Consider the following 24169-nt stretch of genomic DNA (forward strand, 5'->3'; position numbering starts at 1 on the left):
AAAACAAAAAAAAAAAAAAAATCAGGTTGTTCACTACCAAGAGGATTATGGAGGGCAATGCATTCTCTGCACACTCCTGACCCTGCACTGGGCACAGTCCTTTAACACATCCCACCCCAACATGTGGAAGGGAACACTTTGTATTTCCTGACTTCCCCACATCACAGCAATTCTTGTATGTTCAAAGCAAGTTTCTCCATTACAGAGGAAAGCAAGATAAAAATTGGATCTTCACAATCCTGCATTCCAATTCAAGTGGAAGTGCCCAGGGTGGATGTGCCAAGGACATGCCTGGGAGGTGACAATGACAGCGCCCCAGTGGAGGCAGAATCTGGGGCTTGGTGCTCTAAACCCAGGGAAGGCATGGCCAGGGTTAATACAGGCTTGATCTCACAGTCATTGATTCAGCTATCAGAAATAGGTGCTGTAGAAAAAAAACTATCTGTTATTTATTTTTGAAACTATTCTGCTTAATTATTCTCAGCTTGTTGCCATGATGTCCGTGCCTTATGAGCCCAATTCCTCTTCCCTATGTACCAGAGTGAACTTTCCTTTCCCCTATGTACCAGAGTTAACTTCTGCCTGCTTCCTTTCCAACACAGGAAATTATTGTTTTGGGGGTTTACCCTAAATTTCAAAACAAACTCCAATTAGCTTTGTTGCACACAGGCCGGTTTCTGTTTCTAAAAATATGATCTGACTAGTTAAATGTTCTTTATCCCCCTTTTAAATAGTGACAGAATTATTTTGCTAATGCAATGAAAAGTTGCAGAACACCTTCCTCAAGTTTTTAAAGGATACACAAACTCCAAACCTCACTCCTGTCCTGTCCTATCCAGAACAATCAGAATTTGCAAACTCTTTGTGGATAGGTTTGAATGCGAAGTTTGAAAACTGTGGAGAAGGGAAGACAGATTAACTTTGGGGGAATAAAACAGCAGCAGAGTTGAAAATGCCATGGGATGGACTGAGAGTGGGAGACAGGTACAAGTGGGAAGACAGAGAGGAAATCCACAAAGGAAAGGATCTCACTCCAATGGATATCAAATAAGTGGTATGAACAGTTATGGAAACATATTTAGATGGAATGAGCAACAGAGGAAAATTACAGCAATCTCAACATTTCTTCCACAACACAGAAGTTGCTCACAAAGGAAAGAAATTGCAATTGACAAAGGTAAAAAGGTATTTTGTTTCAAAACAGAAACACTAAATTAATTGAACAGACTGAACTGCATGTCACACCAGGAGTTTTAAACTTTAAATTTCAGATGTGCAGAGATGTTAAAAATCACAGACATAATTTTTATCCTCATGCACTGATAAAATTCTGCAAGAAAACCTGATTTGAAAGAAAAATCCCAACAAAACAAACCCTTGTTTTCTTTACTTTTGTGTGCTGGGGAAATAGAAAATATGAAAAGCTGAAAAGTTTCTATTCAGAGGCTCCACAAATTCATTTGACTGATTAAATCAATTTTTAGCCCAGTAACAGGCACCATCTTTTAGGCAATTTGGGGTCAGGATACCACCCATTTTGGAAGGGCAAATGGGAGATAGGAAGAGACAGGAAATAAGGGCTTGGATTTTGAATTATCATGACAGAGCAAGCTCCTGCAGCCTGCAAAGACTGTTATAATATTTATTGATTTCTGCCAGTGGTAATGGCAGCGTGCTCCCCTCTGAGCTGACTCAATGGGCACAGAGAATGAAAACCTGTTGGGTGAGATAATAAAATGTGCATGTGTTCTGCCTGATAGCAGTAGCCCTGGTGATAATCCTATGAATTCCCAAAATATGTTCCAGCATGATTCAGAGGACAAGTATTATATCCTGAACAGAAGAAGAAGGGGAAAACAAGACATGGCAGTGACCAAAACCTCCAGCCTAAAAAATGGGTATAAAAACCTCTATACAACTGTTTCCTTCAGAGAGAAAAGGGGGAAAAAAAAAAGCAAAAAGCAAAAAAAAAAGCTTGAAGCAGACCCAGAACAAGCAAGTATTCAGCCTTCAGTCAAATATAATCTAAAAATCCCCATCACCAATAAAACACACATGAGCTTTAATTTGTCTCTGTCAAGTCTGCTTTGTTTACAAGCCGTGAGAATGATCTCCAAACCTTCCTATGGCTGAACCAGACCAAATACACCCTTGAATGTAAAGGATAATAGTGCTGTCACCCTAAATATTTTGGGTTTTCCTCTATATTCCTATATTGTAAGAGCTGCTGTGCAAAAAAGAATCAAGAGATGCAGTAATTTCTGTTCCTATTTGCATTCACCCATTGCTTCAGCAAATGGCAGCTTCCTGTTCAGTGTCTTGAAAGAATGGAGAAATGAAGGAAAAGTTGAAAATATTTTGCATATTCTATAGAAATGGTGTGCTAAGGTTACTTATACCTAGAATATGTTATGTGGGTTCATATAAAAGCCCTATATATATATATATATATATATATGAACATGTATAAAAAGAGAAGCAGCTTTTTCCATGGATAGTGCAACTTATTTTGTTATGAAACAAGAATTTTTTAAAAGACCCAAAAGCTACTGTCAGCAACCAAGCGGAAAAAGAAATGTATTCCTCTTGTTCTTTTTTTAAATATGATTTGTTCAATCGCTTTTTACTACAGACCATTTAACTTGCTCTCTCCTCCAGTGACAGAAGACAAATCAAAAACTGTCAGGTATTTTAAACTGTGATCTGCACTACACTTGAAGTTTGAACTGCAGCTCAGAATCATTGGACTCAGACCTACAATTGTTGCTATTCCTAGCCATGTCACAAATTCCAGCTCTGCTTGAGGGATACAGATTCTGCCTAATTCAAAAATAGGACAAAGGCAGAGGAGCCCCACAAAGCCACGGTGCCTGTGAACAATCCCCAAAGCAATGTGTCCCCGTTTCCAGAGCTGGGCACGCCCAGCCAAACCCAGTGAATTCTTGTTTTACCTGTGCAGCTCTCAGCTCCTTTCCCCTCAGACAATAATGTGTTCTCTGACCTTTCCCTTGGTCCTGTTTCCCAGCCTGGTTCCCAGGTTCACCCTGAAGCTCTTTGCTGCACTTTCTGCCTTCCCTTTTCCCAGAAGGGAAAGGAGATCTCTGACATCCTCCCAGAAAAATGCACCTTCCCCTTGCTGAGGTCTCACCCTGCTAATCACACCAGCTCAAGGAGTGGCTCCCACCTCAGATGTGACTTTTCTGCCTTTTCCTGTCTCTGCAATCAATTTTCCTACCAGTTCTGAGACAGTGGGAACTCTCAGGAGCAGGAGATCCTGGCTGTGCCCCATAAGGGATGTTCTGAAGCGTCTGACATATGCAAGGAAAAAACTTGCAAATCAATGCTTCTGGAAGGACTTATTCCCTGTGACCCTTCAAAAAGATTCTGTGTGACTTTTCCTGTCACTGCTGAGCATCCAGACTGCACCAAAGGAAAAATATTCCAAAGGACAAACCCATCAGAAGTCGAAATTCTTTATAGATTGCAATAAACCAAACCTATACCCCAAGTCTCACACAGTTCATCTTCCATCTTCTCTTCAGTGAATAAATCAGTGTTACCAGGCACAGCAAAAGGTGAAAAAGGACACCCTGCATTTTGTTTGAAATATACTGCCCATACTCCATTTTACATTCCCTTTGTTATTCAGTGAGTAATGTTTTACTGCACCACTTGCCCAGATTAAGAATGTTTCAGTCTACACACTTATCATTTAAAACCACGATTCCCCCAAAGGGAGCACGATGGGAGAACATGATGTTAATTAGCCTTACGGCATTATATCCCAATTCTGCTCTTGCTGCACCACAGTTGCTGCATTCCCAATGCCTATTCCTTCAACCTCTCATGAAAAGGATCTGCACTTAGTCAACTCAGAGCATATTACTTTCCCATAAGGGAAAAAGACTCATGTAAAATGTACCGACCTGAAGTGAACACCACTAAAACATTAATGCTCTGTTCTTTAAATAGGCTTCCCTTTCATGCTCGCTTTGTCCCGGTGCCACGCGAAACTGCTCGACATGTTTTGTTTGGCTGCTGTTTCAAAGAGCGCAAATTCTGCTCAGTCCAACTTCCAGGCCCCTGCAGCCCATTCATCCAATTAAAGGACTGTGGAATGAAAACAGAAAGAGCGCTTTGTGGAGCTTCAGAAATATTGTCCCTCAGGAAGGCTGCCTGCAAAAAGCGAGCAAACCCATTGTGCAAACTGGTGCATTGCGAGAGAATAAAATTGCTCCTCAAAGTCTCTTTATCCAACATGGATTACTGACTCCTGATAGCTGTAGGTTAGTTGAAGGTAGAGTCTATCGGAGTCAGGAAAGCTCTTATTACCTTTTATTATAACACATCCTCCCCCCATAATCTATAAAAGAGCCTCTAGGAGCCCATTCACTTCTCCACCTCTTCGCCGCCTTTCAGTTTCAATAATGCTGAGTACAATTCAGGACTCTTTGCAGTCCACTGTACTCTCCATATGCATTCACAGGCTAAATATTCCTAAAATGCCCTTGGGAAAGGCAGGCTGCCATTTATTATTCCAGATTTCTTGGAGCTGTAGCTCTTGCAGCTCCCTGGGAATATTGTTTCAGACAGTTCTGCTAAAACCTACAACCTTACCTCTTGACCACACTAAGTGAAATTAATTATCATGCAAAGTTCCTTGTGATACCCTTTTCCATGCATTAGTAATATAAATAAAGAGCAGAGGAAGACATTTAAAGTGGGGCTGACAAACAAATGCTAAAGACCAAGTTTTTATGATTACGGAGCCAAGTTTTGAGGAAGGTCACAGCAATAACTGCAGAAAACTAATTATGCACTGCTTCATGCTGATTGAAAACTCAGAATGCTGCTTGATCATCCATATTTTAGGCACACACACACATTCTTCAAAGTGAGCTGCATGAACTCATCCTCCTTCTTGTTAGGAAAGAGCAGAAAAAGGCAAAAATTGAGCTGCCATTCCTACATCCCAGCCTTCAACACATTCACGGGGTTTTGGTCACCCTGAAATTAATTCACTCCCTTTACTTGAGAACCAGAGCATTCCCCCTTTCACCCTGCCCCCAAATTGAACCAGTGGTCACTCAAAAAATGGATTCACATTTATACTGGCTTGAACGCATCCCAAATTTCCAAAGATTTTGATACAAACCTGAAGAATTTTGCAGGTGAATCAAATGTAAAAATTGTTTACCACTACCCAATGTGTGGTACCCACATTTCTTGGGCAACACTGGGGCAGCTGGTTTGGATGCTGCTCTTCCACCGGGGTTAGAAAGTGTTTCCAAAACCTACATTCACATGGCTTTTCTTCTCTTTTCCCCATATTCTCAAACGAGACTGATGCCTCACCACACTTCAGCGCTGTCACTTGAGAGCTGGGAGAGTGATTTGCCAAAACAAATCATATCCTGATATGGAGAGAACCACTCATTTCCTGCAGGCTTCAAACTCGTTAATTATCAGCAGGAATGATGATCAGAATCCTGGACTCCTCATCTGTGTGCAACAAACAAGATTCTTGGCAGAACCTCTTGGCTGACGTGCGAGGAGGGAAACCCCAGTGGTCCTGTCTGCATTCCTCACAAATCTGTTCATGGAGTTGTCACACACTGGCAAGAAATGCCTTTTTCTGTTCCAGGGCATTTGTACCAGTTTTAACCTTGCATTCAAAAACCTCTTGCAGCTTCTCAAAGACCAACATCTCCTCCTTTTCTTTAAAGGAAAATGTAGCATTGAGAACATATTTCCTTTTTTTCCATACATCATGGCCATTTCAATATCAGACAACGTTTTTAAATTAATTTCCCAATTTTCCAATTGGCAATTACTAACCCAAAAGCACTGATTAAGGGAAAGATTAAGCTAAGAACTAGCTTAATTGAATTCTTACTCTTAAAAATTTGCTTGCTGTTGAAATTTGTCATTATTTCATATTAAAGGAAGGAAGGTAACTTTCTTACCAGCAAGTCATAATTACAGCTTTTATACACATGTCTAGGTTGATACACTTAACAATTTAATTTAAATATGCATTTAAACATCTGGATTCTTTCCCTGAAATTTGTCATGACAGTTTTTAAAAATTACTGAAAAAACTTTGAAGTGAATCTTACATCCTTATTTTCTCTATCCTGGTACAATATGAATAAATAATCATTCCAAATTATTTGATAACTTCTTAATTCTAAATTATCATATAATACATGTACATGCATATAAATATTTGTTTTATAGAATTTGCCTTCTCCATTGATGAAGTCCCTGATTGTCCATGCATAGTGACAACCAATACAAACACAGATTATCAGTACCTAAAAAAGACAATTGGAATGGAGTTCAAGTTCTCATAAATAAATATCAACTGTTTAAATTTATATCTCAAGCAACTCAAAATACAGGTGAGAACCTATTTTTCTGTCCAATGACTCTTGTTCAACATGTTATTCCTATCCAGCTATGGTAAAGAAGCCAATAAATCTTCATCTTCAAATGAGATAAACTAAAGGAAAATGGGCAGCTTGCAAATTAAATACTTATTTTTTACTGTATTACAAGTTAAAACGGGATTCTTCCTTCAGTTAAGCAAATTATGGCTAAATTACCTCCTTTAATAACTTAAATGACAAGAAAACCCAGTGTAGTGAATCATTAAAAAAAATTCTAAAATTTAAAGAAAGCATTTGTTGGAATAGTATTTCCTGTCAAAGGGAAACATCAAACAGCTGCCCAAGCTAAGAGGAATCACATTCCCATTTCCCAGATCCATTTCCACTGCAGGTTCCCTCTCCCCATTCTCCTTTGGCAACTCCTCAGAGCTCCCCTGGGCAGCTGGGCCGAGTCTCTGCTCCATCATCCTCGCAGATGAGCTCAAAAGCAAATGCAGTAACTCTGGAAGCACTGAACTGCAAACCTGAGCACTCTCAGGGCTCAGTGAGAGATGAAACTTCACAGCCCCACACATATTTGTTCGGGAATTCCAAGAGCATTAGGTGCCAAGCTAAATAATACACTCTAGCTCCTCTCTCTTATTTTGCAGCTTATATTCTTGCTGCGTTTTAGGGTAATACAGAAATATTTTTTCCTGGGGACAGGATGAAAAATGTTCTCCAGAACCAATTGTTAAATGTATAAGAATTAAATCTTATTCTGAGCTGCTGGAAAAATGATTTGCCAGCCTCACAATAAAATTAACGAGCTGAACAATTTAATCTGTTAATATATGGAACCCTCAGAGCAGGAGCTTTTACTGTCTTCAGCCAGACCTGTAGGACAAGAACACTTTCTAAAGAAAGCACGGCTATAAATACAAACTTGGCATGTCAGCTAGCAAGTGGCATTATCAAATAATGACCTTTTTCATCTAGGAGCACTTCCTGACCCCTCAGACTTGGGGGCTGCGTGCTCAGTGGATGGGGTTTGCAGAGCTGACAGCGAAGCAGGGGCAGGATGATGCCCTTAATCACATGAAAGCAGCAGGATCACCTCCAGCACCTGGCAGAGAGCTGCCACAGCTCAGCCAGGACAAAAGGGGATCTGCTCTCACAGCTGGAGATGGAAATCAGAATTTATGACAACCCCCTTGCTCAAGTTCTTGTATCATCAGCTGGGAAAACTTTAATGCACCAAGTGGAAAAGAGGAGCTGTGAAATTACTGAAATTACCACGATCCCAGAAGCCACACAAACACAACCAACCCCATCCTCTGGCAATCCTTCCACACCCTCAGCTCCCCGCCCTGCCCCAAATTCAGCCCAACAAGAGGGATTCCACAGCCAAGACAATCAATAATCACAGGATGGGATGGGATGGGGATGGGAGCAGAGATTGGGATGGGATGGGAATGGGATGGGATGGGATGGGATGGGATGGGATGGGATGGGATGGGATGGGATGGGAGCAGAGATTGGGATGGGATGGGATGGGATGGGGAGGGGATGGGGAGGGGATGGGGAGGGGATGGGGAGGGGATGGGGAGGGCATGGGGAGGGCATGGGGAGGGCATGGGGAGGGCATGGGGAGGGAGCAGAGATTGGGATGGAATGGGATGGGGATGGGGATGGGATGGGATAGGAGCAGAGGATGGGATGGGATGGGATGGGGATGGGATGGGGATGGGAGCAGAGATTGGGATGGAGATGGGATGGGGATGGGATGGGATAGGGATGGGAATGGGGATGGGGATGGGGATGGGATGGGAGCAGAGATTGGGATGGGATGGGATGGGATGGGATGGGATGGGATGGGATGGGATGGGATGGGGTGGGGTGGGATGGGATGAGCTGCCAGGGAGCTCCCTCTGCTCCTGTCCCACAGCTGGGCACAGATGTGGCAGCACCCAGGGCTCCTCCCTGACCATCACCCTGGGCTGCCCCAGCACATTTTCAGCCACCAAGCAATCAAATCATTCCATGCCTCACTTCCAAACCATTTCAGCCACATGAAAATATTTCAGAGATAATGAACAACATAGAAGGGTGAACTTCCAAATTATTACCAGAATTCCACAGTAATTTCTCAGTCTTTTGCAAGTTTTTGCAAGAAGCACATGGGACATGTTCTCAATCCCTTTTCTTTGACATTTTTCTATGTTCACCTTCTGTTTGCAGCCTTCTGAATTCTCTGCAAACAGTGGAGTTGGGAAATGGAGTTCTGGGAATTTCACAGCTCCTTTTCTCCACTTGGTGCATTAAAGTTTTCCCAACAAAGAAATAGGATCATCTGTAAAAAGTGCTAAAACTGTTTTTAAAAAAAATCTTAAATATTATATATATAAAAGATATAGATATATCTATCTTAGATATAGATATAAGATACATATATATATCTTATATCTATATATCTAGATATAATACATATATATATATAAAAGATATTTAAAAATAAAAATTATTTAAAATGTAATTTTTCTTGCCACAAACTTATAATCTCATAGAAGGGAAAAATCAGCCTCTGTGTTGTTAGGAACTTCTAGATCCTTTTGTTAAAAATGGATTTTGTGTTTTTCTTTTCTTTATGAAAATTTGCCCTGGAAATCTGGCCTGTAATATCATGGCAGTTAAATGGCAGTGATTTAAAACCCCTGTGTATTCTTATCCCCTATCTGTCCTCTCTTTCAGCCTAATCCTGATTAGGGTTTCCATCAGCTTTCAGGGTTCAGCACAGTTGAGTTTTTCTATTTCTCAGCCCGCTCAGAAGGAGATTCTGCTGCCTCCAAGCCCCTTTTCTCCATCACAATGTGCTGCGAGACCTCTCCTGGCATCTCACTCTCTTTTCTCTTCTGAAAGGGCCTGTCAGGCTACAAGATGTCATGCACCAAGTCATTAAATTTCCTTTTTTTGTGCCTCCAGCTTGGAAGAAGGTTTATGCAGCAACAACAGTCTGTTTTCCTTTGCATTGTTTTTTTTTTTTTTTCTATTTATTTGTGTTGTGTTTCTGCCACAGTGACTTAATTTGTGCAGCTGACAGTGCTGTCTCACCCACCTTCCTGCTGCCAGCAGGAAAGGAATTAATGCCTGGCCCTGATGGCTGCTGGTGAGTTTGTAAGGCTAAACTCTGCTTTTATTTAACTCAATTTTATTCTTTCTCTTCTGTCCTCTAGGATTGGCATTAATGCCCCAGAGGCAAATGAAATGCAGTGTTCCAAAACTACTTATTTGCTATGTGATTTATTTGCTACATAAATGTCTCTCATTCTTCTGAACCTCTCAGCAGCAATCCATAGCTGGTTTGTTGTTTTGGGTTTTTTCTGAGAAACAAGCAAATGTTATGTATTACATAGCATCAGAAACCTCCTTTGCAATTGCATGAAAGAGGAAAGGGCATGTGGAGGGAGGGGGAGAAGGAGGATTTCACACATTGCAAATTTCTCAGACCATTTAGAGCTCTGGGAGTGAGGGGATGGAAGCCTCCACCTCAGTGGGCAGCTCAGTTAGGCTGCCCTCTGCCTCTGCCTGCCTGGTTACACTCCCCAAAAATTCCCAGGTTATTCTAAATAAAACTTTCCCAGTTTGCAATCACTGCTTTTTGAATAAATAATTCCAAAATTCAGTGGGGGATGCAGAGAGAAAAGCTGCTGTCTTGCTGGTAGAGACCCTCAAGACAGTTAAATCTCTAAAACAACAAATATTAGCAGAACAAGGATTAATTCAGAGTAGCAACTTCTCATGATCACAACGTATTCTGAGCTGGAAGGGACCCACAAGGATCAAGTCTCACTCTTCAGTGAGTGGTGCATGCAGGATGAAACCCACAAACCCTGCTGTCAGCCCCAGGCTCTAACCTGGTGAGCTAATGTGGCCACTGAAACGTGAGATAGTTCTAATCTAATTGATATCAGAGAATTTGGGGTCGAACTAGTCAAAACCTCCCATGCAAAACTGCAAAATAATCCAAGGAGGTTTATCCTTTTCCCTGCAGTGCAGGGTGGGATGAGATAAACCAGACAATGCACCAGAAATGCGCTACCAAACACCAAACAGGTGACCTGGATCTTCTCCCTTCTCTCACCAATGCCCACACCCAGTTCCCTTCTCCCCTGCCTGGGACGCTGACAGCTTTCCCTGACATTGCCTTCCCAGCCATTTCCACCCAGTCTGAGCCCATTTTGTGTCCCCTTTCAGAGCCCCTGGCAGTGCCCAGGCTGTCACCATCACATTTTCTGAAAAATCCCTTTGCCCAGGATTTCTCTTCCAGGGTGCCAAGAAGCCTCAGAGAAAAAAAGGAAAACAATACTATCTCATTTGCTTCTCCTGGGTTTGGCTGCTTCGGAATGTGATTGGAGACTGTTTATCCAACATGTGAATTGTTTTTATTTATTGGCCAACCAGTGCCAAGCTGTGTTGGACTCTGAAAGGAATCACGAGTTTTCATTATTATCATTTATCCATCTGTAAGTATCCCTTCTGTGACCGTGTTCACAGGGGTCTTAAGATGAGGATCTGACTCCATGTTTCAGAAGGCTTGATTTATTAATTTATGATATATATTACATTAAAATTATACTAAAAGAGTAGAAGAAAGGATTTCATCAGAAGGGTAGCTAAGAATAGAACAGAAAAGAATGAATAACAAAAGCTTGTGTCTTGGACAGAGTCCAAGCCAGCTGACTGTGATTGGCCATTAATTAGAAACAACCATATGAGACCAATCCCAGATGCACCTGTTGCATCCCACAGCAGCAGATAATCATTGTTTGCATTTTGTTCCTGAGGCCTCCCAGCTTCTCAAGAGAAAAAAATCTAAGGAAAGGATTTTTCAGAAAATATCATGGCTACACCTTTCTCTAATCTTTATTGTAGTTTAGTATAGTATTCTTTAATATAATATAGATTATAAAATAATTAATTAGCCTTCTAAGAACATGGAGTAAGATTCATAATTTCCTTCCCATGTTGGGGCACTCCAAAAACAGAACAACATGAAGAGGGAGGAGAAGCGACGCTGCCCCATTTCAGCCCAGCCTGAGGAGCTGCAGAGCCCATCCCCGGTGCCTCTGCTGCTCCCCCAGCCCAGCAGCTCCGTCCTGGCAAGGGCAGGGCTGTGCCTGCCCCAAGGTTGATGTGACACCGCCAGGGGACAGGTCTGCAAGACTTGAGACAAGTTTCAGGTGTGGTGTGCCCTGCGCTGACAGGCTGAGGAGAGCTGCACCACAGGCAGCAGCGATGGGTCAAGCTCTGCTGCTGGGACTTCACTCTGTGAAGAAAAGCACTGAGGGGGGCAATCTTTAACATCATTCTTTTTAAAAACACCACAGCGTCTTGTCTTTAATTCACAAACGTGATTAGAGATTCAACAGTTGCTTCTGAGGTGACACCGTGGAAGGGCTTGCTAAGGATAACACAAGACACTCACCACAAAAAGGTCAAAAAAGAAAGGAAACGTTCTTTCCAGGGCATCTAGGCAATGCTGAATAACACAAAGCAGCAAACATAAAACCTGATCATTTATAATGTAAGACAATGAAATGAAGCGATTCTTCAGTAAACATATTATATCTAACATTAGAAACTATTAAAAATCAAGGTTAAGTGAAAAAACATACGATTAGTATGCATTAAGAAATAAAAAATATCCCCTAGAAACTCCACATTCACACAGACAGAATTTCTTGTGAAGAAAAAATTTATTCCCTTCTACCTGCTTTTGTTGCCAAAGACAGAAAACCTCTGGAATACTTTGAAGAGTTCAGTGCACCTAATTATGAGTTTTTTAAGCTACAAATCCTGACTGTCCAGCAGATGGTAACCATACATTCGAGTCTTTTAATTATTCAAAAAAATTCAAGTTGGCAAGCCTGTCATCTCTGACAAGGAGAAGCTGAGGGAAGAGCAGCAAGTCAAACCATGATTTAAGGTTTTTTTAACCCATTTTTAAAGTGAATTCCCTTTGGAAAAAAGAACTTTGACAAGTTTGAATAAAAGGGAAACAAATGTTGAATTATAAGTAATTATTGCTTTGGTTACTGAGGTTTATTTTGTGACTACAATGTGTTCTCATCTCTGCTGCTAAACTGACAATTCCTGTGCTGGAAAGCACTGTGTCAGCACAGAGATATGATCAGCACTCCAAACCCACTCAGGCATTTCAGACTTCCCTCTGCTCTGCCTCTATTCCCCCTCATTTCAGTTTAAAAGAGTGAAAAATAGTTTAATTTTCTTAATTGAATATATTATAAAAGCTTCTACAGCAGGTTCACCAAACAGGAGAAACGCTGAAATACCTTCATGTTTAAAAGCACTGGGCTCATTCATGAATGGCGTTCATATTTACAGAGGTTTTTATTTTATTTTACTGATTTCTTCCAGCTGAAATTGCTCAAAATCTTTTACCTGTTCTTCATGGGACAGCACAAAAGGCAGGAGGAAGCCAAGGTCTTCCAGTGCCCCTCATTCCCTGTTTTTTCTGTCTCTCTGCATAGGCCATGGTGAAAAAGGCTCACTGATGGACCTTTCTCCAGAATATTGGGTTTTTCACTCAGCTGAACCTCCAAAAAATCCCTTTTCTCCTGCCCAGTTCATGCAGAGGAAGTCAAGCAAACTTCTCACTGCTTCTGCCACCCAACCATTTACTAAAAGGGGATTTGGGTTTTAATAATTAAAAAATCTTGCTGAGCAATTCATATTCTTTTGCTAGCCTATAACATAAGTAAGAATGTCTTCCCAATAACAATTTCAAAAAATAATTTCTTAGGGCTTGATTTCCAATTCAATCCAACAGTAAATCTAGTAAGAAATTTATATGACTTAATCTAAAGCATCTAATTGAATGATTTAGCTTTGTGTAGATGTAATGAGCCATTTCATAAAATCAATAACATTGTAAAGTATAAACTAAATTATTATAAATGAAGGCAATAAAAAAAGAGCTCCTCTGTATTAGGCAGGGTGACACTTGATTAATAGGTTATTATTGTAGGTTGCAGCAGAGCAGGCAGAAGAGGCTGGGGTGATGTTTTCAGAGGTGCAAAGGCTGGCATGCAAACAGCAGCACTGCTGGGAGCCCGAATTCCAGACCAGAAATGAATTCCCAGCAACTCCAGCTGAAAGGGACGGTGCTCTCCATGAATGAAACCTTAATAATCTGGTACCGCCCTACAAACACACACAAACTTCCTCCTGTGCATGTTTAGAACACCCTTATTTAGACAATCCAACATTATCTGCTAACCAACAATAATGAAGGGCTGAAAACTTTCTCCAAAAATGACCATAAAGGTGGGACAAGGCTTTATACACAATATATGGCACCCACCTGCCCACACATACATCTCCAAGCAGAATACAAATGGAGCCACAAGTCTGAGCTCCTGGGCCAAACCAATAACTCCAACATCTAGGAATGCTGTATCTATTCTTCTTTCCTTTGCTAAAGTACAATGTACTCAGAAATTTTCAGAAAAGCTTAATGATTAATTACATGGATGGAATCCATTTGCCAATGTGCAAAATACCACCATACACTTACACTGATATTGCACTCCACAAGAAAATTCTTAGAAATATAAATGAGCATTGGTATATGGGCACATATACACATAAATGTCAATAATGTAACTAAATTATATTGGCATATATTTCACATAAAGATATAAACATATAAATAAATATATCAACCTATAACTATGTTCTATATTCCATACTTTATGCAATATGCAATTATAAAATGCAATAATATAAATACATCAATGCATCTGATAAAATATGGCATTTTATATATATATATAATTTATATGTTTCCTGTATATTAAAGATGTTATATAGATATATGTGTGTATATTGACTGGCTGGGCTGGAGTAGCTGCAGCTCTTTTTGCCTTATTGTTAACAGCTTAGAGAAAGACATGAGGGGAACCATATTATTTTCACTACATAATGAATTAAAGCAAGAAAGAACCTTTGCTTTGGTTTCTTTCAATGATTCCACAATCTGAGGACAAACAAAAAAAAAAAAAAAAAAAAGGAATGCAAGAAAATGCATTAATAAACGGAAAGATCATTTAAACAAAATACCCTAAATGTTGAACAAAAAAAAAAAAAAGCCAAAAAAAAAAGAAAGCCAGGGTCTCCCCAGATTTCCAACATTCTGTTTGAGCTCACTAAACCCAGCATCATTTACTGCCCTGCAGAACACACAGCGCCTCATGCAAGAGGAACTCCTCTCCAGAACAGCACACACAAAATCTGTCTCTTCCACCAAAGATTTTGGCTCTTGCATCTCTGACTTCAAACAGGTCACAAAATGCAAAGTGCAACACAGAGTGGGAGAGAGCTGTGACGAAGAGAAAAGGAGAATGCCACAGGCACAGAGTGTCTCGATCCACAATCCTGCTTGGAACGCAGAGGAACACGAAAAGCAAAACCACAGGTCAGCCTGAGGTTCCAGCAGATTAATAGAGGGAAACAATCAATGATATGAAAAAGCAAAACCCAGCCCCATCCTCGCTGAGTTACAGATTTACAGCAAAATCCAGACCTTAAAGTCGCTCTAAAATGGCCAAATTATGGAGGGCAACAAGTCCTTTCCAAAGGCAAAGCAGCACCCCTCGTGTTATCCCTTAAAAAGGGAGGAAAGAGAGACATCTAGCTGCTGAAGGGAGCAGGAAAATCCAATTTAACAGCAGCACCCAAAGCTCTGAGCACTGCCCCTGCGTGGGACAGCTTATCCCTGTCACACACCAGGAGACAAAAGGCTCCCAAAAAAAGGCCAAATTCTCCCAAAAAGCCACAGCAGCTCATGAAAGAGTGAGGGAGGGAAAAGGAAAAAAAGATTTTCACCAGGGAAGATAAAACAGGTGAGGGATTGCTCATCCCTGATCCAGAAGAGAGACTTTCACTTCAAAAACTCCAAGAAAGATTGCCTTACCTGCCATGAGTGATGAGAGTCAGGAATCTCGCTGGACACAGGGGAAGAAAACATTCTTTACACTGCAGAGCACTGATGGTCTGTGGAGAGAGATAAGGAGAGCCTGCTCAGGGGAGCTGCTGAAGAGCAAGCCACCAACACAGGCAGTCCTGCTCAGGGTGGGACACACCTTGATTAATTTGGTCTCTGACAATTAAACTAAATACTTAAGCGTGTGAAGGCATTTTCCAGGGGAATTTCCTCCTGAGCATTTAGTGTAAGGCAGCTTTTCTAACTGGGGATTTCTGCCAAAAGCTTTGATCGGAGGCTGCACTGGGTGTCTGAACAAACCCAGCAATGGCAGGGTGAGGGGCCAGGGCACTGACACCTGGCTGTGGGTGTGGAAGGAAGGAGGGACAGGCAGCACCTTCACACAAAATACCTGTCCAACCAAACACTGAAATTAGGAGATACTGTGACCTTTCCCAAAGTTTAGGATAGCTGTTGTTTACAATGTCTATTCAATAATGACTTGAAAGGATTTTTCACATACAGGTATTGGTACAAGCATCAGCACTGCAGTATTAATCCACATCTCAATTTTATCATTTATTTTCCCTTAGGAGACTTGAAACACATTTATCTTCCTACAGTTTTTATATTTTGAACATTTGGCATTTTTGGGGTACATTGTTCTAGGCACACCTAAGAACTTGTAAGTGCCAGGTTTGACTCTCTTAGTGAACCCCTATACTCTAAGTTAGAACCAAAAATGGTTTATAAAAACCAGGTTGGTTGTATCTAGTATTTTGGCAGTATGTGAGGAGGGATTTTTGAAGACAGAAATTGCCCAGGCTGAATGGCCTCTGTGTGAGAAGTCTGCAGGGATAAAAGTGTGAGTTCCCAGAAAGAGAAGAGGAGGAGAGAACAGACCCAGAGCTGCTCTGGGGCCAGCTGCACCAACCCAGTTCCTGACACCAAACTGCCCTGTAAAGGGGAGGCTGCCACAAAACACAGCATTCACAGGTGGAAAAACTAAACAACAGATGAGAATTTCACTAAATAAGGTGTCACTGCAGATCTTACAATCAAAAAAAAAACAGCCCAAGAAGAGCACTAGGTGGTGAACAAAGCATCTGATATGTTGTGAAGGATAATTCCCTTCCACAGAGCTCTGCTATGGACAAGGGCAAAGCAGATTATACCCTAAGAATTAAAAGCCTGATCTTGAAAATAACTAAAATGCCAAAGATTATGAAGAATGCCAATGACAGAAAAACTGGAATGCAAGAACTCTCCCAGCCCCAGCCCTGTGGCTTCAAACACTGCTCATTCTCTCTCCAGAGTTAAGCTGCATTTCTTGACCTCAGGCAGAAAGTAAGAATAAACAGGAGTTGGGGAGGGGGAAACAAGAGAGGTAATTTGCCTAAGAGAGTTAAATGAGATGACTCTGGTCTATTTTCCTTTGCTATTCCATGCCTAATGAAGTGTCTGGGCAGTTGGAACAGCTCCTGCAGCATGATCTGATTGTGGTGGTTGCCTGTTTGTTTGCTGTGAGTTATTGTTTTATTTGGCTCTCGTTTCTGAGCTGCTGCCCTGCTCTGCTGGGCACAGGGATGCTGCTGGATCGTGTTTATGAGCCTCTAAATGATTGGGGAGCTGTTTCTCCAACATAAGAGATGATGAGAGACAGAGAGAGGGGCTGGGCTGGGCAGAGCACAGACTGCTGCAGCATATGATGGTCTTTGTGTGCCCAAAACCCAGAGCAGCCTTTGAATGCACAACAAACTGTGGTGTTTGCTGTTTTTTTTCCAAAAGCAAGTTGGTTGGTCAGTGAACTCTTGAAATTACACAGTGTCCTTCCTAGCAAACAGCATCTTGAAGGATCCAGCATGGGGAGCATCAACACCTCCAACAGGGGCTTCCTGAAGTCACTTATGTCTGCCTGGGGAGAAGTGTGACAGAGATTTCATCTTCACAACTGTAGCTTCTGGCTTCCTACTTAAGTTATAATCAATATTTTCCTTTATGCCTGAATAGAGCATCAATCACCCAGCACCATGCTGTATAAATCAAATCCTGAGATAAATTCTCATGCTTTGCTGCAAGAATGAATAGAATATTTTGTGATTGTCCAGCACCAATCAGTCAAGTACTTTCTGGACTAAGGAAGACTTAAGAGTACCTTGGAAAATTTACTTATCATTTCTGGAAAAACTTGGGCTTTTTAGTTTAAGTTCCTTATTTCCTTAATGTCTTTAAAGCCAAATAGGATCATAGACAGTACCAAAATATCCTCTGAGATAAGGAAGGGGGCAAGGGGAAACTGAGGGGAGGAGAAAGGTTGTGTATCTTTTCCAAAACCAGGAATTGCAAATGCCAGACCAAAAATCTGGCACACAAACACCAAAATCACAGCATGCACCCAAGGTGTCCATTAGAAGGCAACTTCTGCCCTCTGCTAAGGGAATTAAAAATCTGCAATAGCACTGAGGGCTGAAAGATTGCCCTTTCATCCTCCTCACATTAGGTATTATGAACAAGGGCCTTTTGTGATTCTTTCGCAAAAGGGCACTACAGCAAATTCTAGTTCATCACTTAAAGGGTTTTCACCTGATTTAAGGAACCCTGAGAGCTCAGAAATTCTCCTAAGAAATTTCTCTCTCAGGAAGCACTTCACTGCAACCATCCTTTGGAATAGGAAGGCAATGGTTGGCTTATGCTAGGATGCATTTTAGGTAAAGCACAGCACAGAGATCATCAGGAGAAACTACGTGAGAAAACAACGATATTAATGTCATTTTAAAGAGGTCTTAGGGTACCACATGCAGAACATGTAACCATCACCTACAACAATAGTAACTCTGCTATTTCTTAGGTTATTTACAATTTAGCACTAAAGTTCCTCAAGAGCTCACAATTTTGCTTCTACGTAGGCTGGGTCAAAGGAGTTGGAAAAATGAAATAAAAAATAGCAGCAAGGTTTTATCACAATTCCATTCCTCAGCCTCTCTGAATGAAGTATCACTGCTTTGGCATGTCAGGGCAGGGAATCCTTGGACTTAACCTCAGGGATACTTTGGTCAAATCCTCCTTTTCCTACACTGGAAATCTCCTACAAGATCAGAGTTCCTGGAACAATCAGTTATTCCTTGTGTTTGTCAGAAAAGTGCTGAGAAAAAAAATCTATTAATGAGAAACAAAAGGTACCCACACATGGACAGCCAGCTGATTCGCTCATCCCACAGAAGCTTCCCAACCCTGCTTGCAGGCATGGCAATGGAGAGAATTCCAGCTCTGATCTTCACTGCAGAACCTCTGAGGTTCCAAATACATTTGCTCAGCTCTGCTGTGTCCCAGAACAAAACCTCTCATTTAGTTTTCCTGCTGCAGCCATGCTGGAAGCAGCTGTGGAGTCTAACCAAGCCAGGCTGTGTCAGGCTGGGGCCGGCCCCACTGCCTCCCACAGAACCCCTGCTCTGGGGAACATTTCCACATCCTCTGCAGGGCCCAGCACCACCAACAGCTCAGGATAAAATGCACCTGCGAGCCCAGTTGGATGGGCTGGCTGTGGCTGCAGCCCCTGCCATCAATAAATTCCGCTGCTGCACATGATATTTCAGGCAGTCACTGAAAAACGGGTGACACAGTTGGTTTCACTGGCAGAGCACACAAGGTTTTATTTGTCAACAAATGGGTTTCATGATCCATCATTAACACTTGATTGATTGGCCCAGCACTTTGGCAGGGTATTTTTCTCTCCCACTTTCCTGCAGCACAATGTATTTCAGGAGCTGTCTCGGGCTCGGATTTGCTGGCAGAGGCTGAGCTGGCAGAAGGCAGAAATGTTTCCTTGCATTCTCTGCTGGTCAGCCTGAGAGTGTGGAGTAGATAACATGAGGGACGGCGTTATGGCTTTACATCTGTTTTTGTTATGATCAGATCTGTTCTTCCTCTCATGACAACAAAAACAAGTCTCATTTTGCGTCCTCGCTCATCGAACGCAATCCAGATTCTCAGTTATAAAAAAAAAAAAAGAGATATAAAAAACCACCAACCAAAAGCAATGCCCAGCCCAACCAACCCTTCTATAACCCAAATTTTAAATATTCATCTCTACATTTTTTCCATCTTCCTTTGTGCAATAAATACATTCAATCAGAAGAAAAACACACTAACTCACTGTGACAGATTGGACTCCCATCTGTCAAGATTTCATGTTTGATATAGACTGGAAATTGTAGATAAAGGGGAAATATTCAGGTACTGTTCTTTCAGTGAATGTCCCGGAGGGAGATTAAGGGAATGATAAATTGGTTATGGTTACACCCTGAGCCAAACCATTGGAAGCATAATTAGAATGCAGCAGGATTGCAGCCAGGAAAGACAGATGCTGGAAAGAAGAGTGGGATGAGGAAAAGGATTTTAGTTTCAACTGGGACAGAACAAATGTACAAATGACCTTAAGTGTTAGCCAGGAAAGAATATCTTTTGTCACTGTGGTACAGAAGATGTTCCTGCAATGAGCATCCTTGAAGAATCGAAGAAAATCCTACATGCAATGGAGGTAATTTTTGAAATACGAAGAAAAAAGAGGAGGCTTTAAAAGGCTTTTAAGGGACTAATAAAGATCTACCAACTCAGAGCATCAGGGTGAAAATTAGAAATCTAGATTTGCCTTATGACAGCATCCTGCATGATTTGGAACAAATAATCTAATTTACCTGAGTTTTCCTTTTGTGTGCAAAGAGTCTCCAATGTGCTTTCCTGGGAGAAAAAAAAAAAACCAATATGGTAGCAAGGAAATGTCCCAACACCAACAGGGGCACAAACACTCAGAGATAGACAGCGACTTTTACACTGAGAAGAAGAAAGTGTCCTCAGGGGAGAGCATGGAACAAACATTAATTCCACCTGACCAAGACTCTGAGAAACCCTGGAATATCCTGGGGATGATTTCCTCAGAGCTGGAGGGGGTCATGGCCCACACAATAAAACCTGCAGCACACACAACATCTCGTTTTTCCTTAAATTCTAATAAAACCAAAAATTCTAATAAAAATGTATAAAAAATTATAATAAATCCAAAATAAATTCTAATAAATTCATCCGAAAGAAAAAGTGAAACAGATTCTGCTCTGTTAAAGCAAAGGAAAAACGGAGAGCCTGAGCCCTGGATGTTGGGGTGATGAGAAGAGCTGGAAGGTCACCAGCATCTCCCCTCTGTGCTTTGGGGTTTGACCTTCAGTCACTACAGCAGCCCAGGATTAAGGGAATGATCTTCCCCTCTCTGCAACTCCATCCCTTCTCAACCACAAACGCTAAAGCTTCTCCTTCACCAACACTCTTCCTAGAATCTCTGCTTATTAATTCTGGAAGACAAAGATATAAGCCACAACTTCCAGAAGAAGAAAAGAAATATTCATTTTGTATTTATAAATGAGCCATTAGTAGCAGTGAGATTTTCCATGCAACACATTCCTGTAAATGAAATTAATTAGATAAAAGTAGTGCAGGCTTCAGGAAGAAAGAAATCCAGACATTTTCCTGACAGACATGAAAAGAGAGACAGATGTGTCCATATTAGCAATACAAAATATTATCAATTTCCATCTATATTATCTCATCTCAAAGACACACAAATTCTGGTAAAAACAATGTTACTTGTGGAAAATTAAAGCTTTCAGTAAAACTGTTTTCTGTTATGTCCTGGGAAAAGCAAGACAAATTCACCTCAGAATTTTGTATACAACTGTCCAACAGGACAATAATTACAACTTCCTCATTAAAATAAATAAAACACAATAATACAAAACACAATAAATAAGCTTCAATAAAAGATGCCTGACAATGTGCTTAAAAATAATAAACCAAAGAATTCTTGCAAGCAGCAATATGTGATTTTTGGCCAGCAAGTTACAATAATTGATGTGTCTGTGCATTTACAGAGCAAGAGGATTGTTTGCACAACAGTGTTGGGTTCTGTCATTCATAATTTTTAAGATAGAAACAAATTTGTTTAATTTAATGATAGAAGATAAAACTAAAAACCCAACTCCTTGTAGCTGTGGCACCAATGTTTAGCACAGAAAATCCAGAATATGTTACTCCACGCCCAGTTTTATGTCAGTAGTGTCTTCTCCCTAATTCACTATCTCTCCCTACTTATTTTTTTCTTGTTTCTGACCTATCAAGCTAAGACATGGACTATGACACTACAAAACTAATTATTTCTTTTTTTCTTTTAATTCCCTCACAGGCTAAGGAACTAAACATCACAATGGGAACTCCAACAGTAATTGGGCTTCAGTGTCACTCTGTGCCAACCACCTCTGAGCTGAAACGCAAACTTGAATTTCACAAACTTGAATTTAACAAACTTGAATTTAACAAACTTGAATTTAACAAACTTGAATTTAACAAACTTGAATTTCACAAACAAATTGCAGAGCCTCAGCCCATCAGAGATCTTTTCTGGTGCCCATTCTCAGTGCACAGAGATGTGAAAGCTGTTTGCATTAATAACCACAGACACTGGACACAATTATTGTAAACACAATCAACTTTCCCTAATCACTGCCCAAAACCAGGGTGTGCTGCTATGTGGTGGATTAGAAGAACAGGAATGGAGAGAATTATGTAGAAAAGTGAATAAAAACAGTTCAGCATTTACAAATACCTTTCTGCTTTCATTTAGATCATCTCCAAATTCCAGCACAGTCCAACCCACCTGTCACCAGTGCTATCAAAAATATTTTAATTGCCGTTAAGCTTTGTTGGCTTTTAAAATTATGACAGGAATAGAGAGTATTTGGGGTATTTTTTTGTTCTTTGTTGTTTTTTGCAAACATCTCCTCAATATATTTGCTATTTTGCTACTTTAATCTTTATTACTGACAAAGGACCTGGAGGTTTAAGTCTGAGGATCACCCAGCTTGTGACATTGTAAGATTTAAGGATGACAATTTGGAGATCAAGGGAACTTTACTGCTGGCAGTGGAGGGAGGCAATTTTGGGATTTAGGGAGCTAAAGCAACAGTCAGACCATGAGATTTGTTTCCTTGGTTTTTAACACTGTGTTTGAGGAAAAAGCCCATGAATACAGATCTCTCTGGGGTTCAGCTCAGAGAGGTGCACAGGGCACTCTCATACATTGCAATTTTGTGTCTTCTTCATGTTCCATGCAGGGCATCTTCCAAACACAGATGAAAATAATTTTTTTAATCCCTTCCTACATATAGAATAACACCAAGTACAGGACAATGTGGCCTTGACTTTTTATTTTTTTTTTTTTCTGTACAGTTCAATATTCATACACAGAATTTTGCCATCCCCAATGAGGAATTTCCTCATCTCCTTTCTAACACTGCACAATACTGCTGGCTGCTCTTCAGACACAACAATTTCATTTCTTCATTTTTTAAAATGCTAAAATATCTATGCTTTAAAATTTAATCATGAGTTTGGTTCTTTTGAGTTTGCTTAAGCTTAGCTTCCCAGCTCAGCTGAACTTCTGTCATGCACATTTAGGCTCCACTGCCTGCCTGTGTCAGACACCAAACACGAATTTCCCTTCCCTTTGTCACCAAAGTTATCTACACTGCAGTGGGTTTTTATTCAAGCCACAACACTTAATGCATTAATCACTTTTATTTTCTGTTTTAACAACGAGAATAAAGGGAATGATAAATAAGTGTATGGGTGAGATGATTCAGCAGTGATCCTGCACCTGAAAACAACACAGTCTGCTCTCCTGAGAGATTCCTGCATTTGTTTCCACTGCATTTAGCATCATCTTGATAAATATTATGACTATCTCAAGCTCAATCAACCTCCTGCATTAACATGAAGGATAATTCACCACCCATACAAGTGCACAGTGAGGGGAAGAAGAGCTCAGTTTGGGAACAGGGAGGGAGCCTGGTGTGGTTAACTCCTCATTGCAGACACTATTTAGGATTCAGTCACCGCTGATATCAAGGAAAAAATCTAGGAAACTATCTTATCAGAGCAACCTATTAATTAAAGTGCAGTATAAAGAGAGCAATTAATTATTAGCTGCATAATTGCTCACAATAACCACTGACAGGAAGAGAGCGTTGCCTCACTAAGATATACTGGGTGCAATCAGCAAAATAAAACATAAAGGCCTTTTGCATTCCTTTCTAGAAGCACATCAAGTATAAAACACTTCTGGTAGCCATTCATAACATAAAAGGAGGAAAAGTGAATAAAGGAAGAGCCTGGGATTAACTTGTTGGCAGACAAACTGCTGGTATCCATGTCCCAGCATTGATCCTTTCTCTTGGCTCTCCTTCCCCACGGCCACAGGATGTTTGGGGAGCTCAGATTTGTTTCACATTCTGTCTGTTCGACTTCTCAATACCCCAGCAAATATTTGCCAGACCAAGGCTGTTAAATGCTTTCTTTACCCATGTCAGGGTGTTTGACTGCCCCTTGTTTGCTTCTCCATCTTCTTCACTGCTGTCTTCAACCACGACTCACTCTCCTAATTCCCTTTTTATTTCCTTATTCCTCACTATAAATTTTCTAGTTTATTATGTCCTATTCTCCTCTGACCTTCCAGGCTGGTCAGAGCTCTACTTTTCTTGTCTCTAACTTCATCTCCAGCAACTTCAATTCCTGTTACTGAGTTTCTTGGATAAACAGAGTAGCATAACAAAGGGACACAATAGGAGTACATTTTCTGAAGAAAACATCTCAATTTTTGAAGAAGTTATAGTAAAAACTAAAGTTTAAAAATGTTACTTTAAAGAAGGGGAATAAAATGAAACAAAGGATTTCTTACCAGATGGACAAAAAA

General features: G+C 40.8%; 1 long non-coding RNA gene across 1 annotated transcript in view; it reads right to left on the reverse strand.

Annotated features, from left to right (window-relative positions):
• LOC113460481 (uncharacterized) overlaps positions 1–24169 on the reverse strand; it is a 73861-nt gene that overhangs the window by 38815 nt on the left and 10877 nt on the right. Inside the window, exon 4 of the long non-coding RNA XR_012582738.1 lies at positions 15367–15446. This is a non-coding gene — a long non-coding RNA (uncharacterized LOC113460481). The remainder of the gene's footprint in view (positions 1–15366; positions 15447–24169) is intronic.

The sequence above is a fragment of the Zonotrichia albicollis genome, chromosome 14 (genome assembly GCF_047830755.1).
Source record: "Zonotrichia albicollis isolate bZonAlb1 chromosome 14, bZonAlb1.hap1, whole genome shotgun sequence".
NCBI lineage: Eukaryota > Metazoa > Chordata > Aves > Passeriformes > Passerellidae > Zonotrichia > Zonotrichia albicollis.